Raw genomic sequence first — 3801 nt, forward strand, 5'->3', positions numbered from 1 at the left:
AGAGACATCATAGCAGCAACTGGCATGTCATGACAAGCAGCCCATATTCAGAAGACCAGGATGACAGGCTCTCCAAGCATGAAACTACTATTACAAATTACCATCTGCAGTGTAGTATCTTAGTTCACAGGTATCAGTATATATAGTTAGTCAGGGTGAGAATCTTTCCAATTAACTGCTAGATTAAAAAATCTTCTTGAGATTCTCAGGATCATTGCCTTGCCCATCTTCTACATATGACTGTATGGCTTGTCTTATTCCTTATTCACCTTCTAATGCACCCCTCTCTACAGACCTCAGAGCTTTCCCACAGCTTCTTGATGCTTGGTTCATTTGGCTGCTGCAGCTAGGAATTTGGCAGCAGGTTCCTGCAGCTGCTGCTGAGGAATAGAAGAAGGAGAAAGGCAGAGGCCTCAGAAGGAGATCTGTATTCTTTGGAATCCCAGCAGGAAACAGCATATTCCAAAGAGAAAACTGAAAAGAACCTACTGAACTATTTAGAGATCCAAGGGCAGTCACTATCATGGAATAGTGAAACAACAACAGGCTGGCATTGTAGAGATGTTAGCACAGCAAGTCTGGAAGGGTGAGAGAAGGTACAGTGTTTATAGAACATTAATGATCTGTGGTTGTGGAAGAAAGTTCATTCTACACAAACTGTCCAGAAACCGGTACCCAAATACTGGTACAACCTAGCCTTGTGGGGAGGGAATAATACAAAAATATATTTTCTCAGAAGCAGAAGACATGACAACACCTCCATGTAGTTCATAGCCACCCCAGTTCTTGGGAAAAGACAGGATAAAGAAGGGAAAAAGTATATGAGAAGAGCAAGTAACCAGTATACCATCTTAGTTATGTATTAGTTACCCAGGTAGAATTTTGAATTTTAGCCAGAGAAGGCAAGAAAGCAACTAAGTTGAGATGGGGACATGTATGGAATCTTCTATGGTGGCTAACTGCTTCTTCTTTGGACACTTTGGAAGGGTGGAGGTATTGTGTTATATTACAATAGAAGTCATGACAGTCATCAAGGAAAGAATGCATGACTTGGATCCATAGGGTTTAGTTTATATCACAAGTTTGATGACTGACAACAAGTAGAACTTGAGATGCTGGTTGAAAGGGCACAAGCAGGGTACTGAAAGGTAGAGATAAGGTTCTCTGAAAAATAGTGAGAACAAGACACTGAGAGGAAAGAAGGACTCACAGACAATCTCCTTTCATTTTCTAGTTTGTTCAGAACCAATTTCTAGTAGCATTAGACTCACTGATCCAATGTACCACACTTTTATGACTCTACCTTCCCAAATATTTTAATATTTCTCTGGGGGAACAAGAGTAGATATGAAAAGCCACAATGACATTTCTTGGGGGATCCAGGATCTGGGCAGGTCAGGAGGGCATTGACTTGGGTACTAGCTGGACTACTTTTCTCTTCTCTTGCTGCTGGGACAAAATACCTGATGCCCAAAATTGAGGAAGGAAAGGTTTATTTAGCTCACAGTTTGTGGAGGTTTCAGTCCATACTCGGCTGGCTCCAAGGCAGAGTGGTGCAAGGCAGAGGGCAGCAGTTCATGGCAGCAAAACACAGCAAAGAGCAAAGGGAAGAGCAACAGCTGTAACAGCAGCAGGGAGGCAGAGGCAAGCCTTTCTCATTTCCTTATATTGCCTTCAGGCCATCTGCCCCAGGGCTGGTGTAGCACTCACACCCATAATGCAGCTCTTATACCCATAATCCCAGTATTGGATCTTGAATTAATCACACTCTAGAGGCCTACCCCAATGACTGCATGAGGCTTTGGGGAGACAACTAGGCACAAACCATAACAGGTACCAAGATACATCACCAGAAATGATGACTGGACCAGGGACTAACTTGCACTGCATTGCTAGCATTTGTCTCCCTTCCATGAGTTTGTTTTGGTTTTAGTGAGATGCTCTAGGGAAAAAGTGAAATATTTATGTCTTTCCCAGTCTCTGTTATCAGAAAAGAAATTCGTAGAACTCAAACTTCAAACCTCAGGTCTAAGAGAGGAGTCCTAGCCTCCAAGACAGCCCCTCATGATCCTCCTTTCCATGGCATTGATCATTTTTGTAGTTTCTTCCCACATTGAAAGAGGTTGCCTCATTGGATGATGTAGGATGCAAAGGGTAGGTCATGAGAAGCATTTCAGCTTCTTGCCCTGTGGAATTACTTATTCTGGGTGAAGCCAGCCAGTATACCACGAGGCTGCACAATCATCCCTGTGACTGACCCACCTGGCCAGTCACATGAATGAACAACCTTGGAAGCAGATCCTCCATCTCCTATCAAGCTTCATACGACTGCATCCAGAAACCTGTCTGTAGTCACATGAAAGATCCCCAAGCAGAGACACTCAGCCAAGCCAAACTGTTGTGGACCTCACATCTTTGGCACTTCAGAATGATGAATGAACGTAGGCATTGTGCTATAAATTGTGAATTGTAATAAGTAAATATTATTATTTTAAACCACCTAGTTTTAGACTGATGTACTATAGAATTAATATAATTGATAATAGTTATCATAAAATATACACTTCCATAGTTTACAAATTTTTCCACCCATCTATTCACTTACTCATTATAAAATCATCTAACAAACATTTATAGAGGACTTGAAATACGCAAATAAATGGGAATTCAACTGCTGAGCCCAAACCATAATTCGTACGCTTGTTAAGTGTGTAGTCTTGTCTCTTGATTAGAGGAATCATCATCATGATTAAGATGCATGGGCTCTTGGGATGGTCTTCCATCAATTTCTTTCGTGGGCATTCCTTAGCTATGTATCCTGGGCAAATCATCCCAGTTAACCTCACTTTCCTGATCAGTATGTTCGTAAGAGTAGTAGCAATCTCATAGAAGCATTCTGAGAATTCACTGAGATGATTAAGTACTTTCTATTGTGCTCAGGAAATACTACATAACTGACACCTATTACTATTGACAGTATTTATTGCATCTCTGAGGAAAGTGCATTAGTAGTCTCAGTTCCTTTTTGGAAATGGTGAATAATCCTCAGAGAAGTTATGTGACTTTGCTTAATTCACTCCAGTGTTCAGGCTCTCCAATATAGTGCTCAGATAAAATTTTAGAATAGAAATTTCTGAGAGAAACTGTGGATTGGCTCACACTCCAGATGTAGACTATATCCTTAGTTATTGGAGAATCACTTTCTTGGCAAAAAGTTATTCTCCTCTGCCAGCTGTATTAGTTCGTTTCATGTTGCCAATAACACAATTCTACTGACTGGACGGTTATGAAGAAATGAGGTTTATTTGGCTACAGTTCCTAAGTCTGTGTATCAGGATCTTGTGGGAAGATATCTGGAGTGTGTGTGTGTGTGTGTGTGTGTGTGTGTGTGTGTGTGTGTGGTGTGTTCTGATCACTTTCCCTTATGAAGTCACAAGTGTTCAGTAATGAGGCCTCCACCCTGATGATCTTGTCTAAACCTCCCAAAAGCCCCCACTTCTGGACAGGAGAGATGGATTCAGTTGAATCTCAGTGTGGATTAAATTTCAATACATGAACACTTGAGGGATATACTCAAACCATATCCAAACCACAACAGAGTATTTTCTTAATAATGTTGATTTTGTAGAATAGTTTGGAATTATGGAAAATTGTGAGTATAGGACAGAGAGTTCCCATATACTCCACACACACAATTTTATCTATTATTTATCTTATATTACTAGGCACAATTCTGACAAACTGTAAAACAATATTTATACATTTTTAGTGACTAAGCCTACAATTTATTTAGAATTCTGT

Source organism: Octodon degus, unplaced genomic scaffold, assembly GCF_000260255.1.
Source record: "Octodon degus isolate 3935 unplaced genomic scaffold, OctDeg1.0 scaffold00079, whole genome shotgun sequence".
In the NCBI taxonomy this organism is placed as follows: Eukaryota; Metazoa; Chordata; class Mammalia; order Rodentia; family Octodontidae; genus Octodon; species Octodon degus.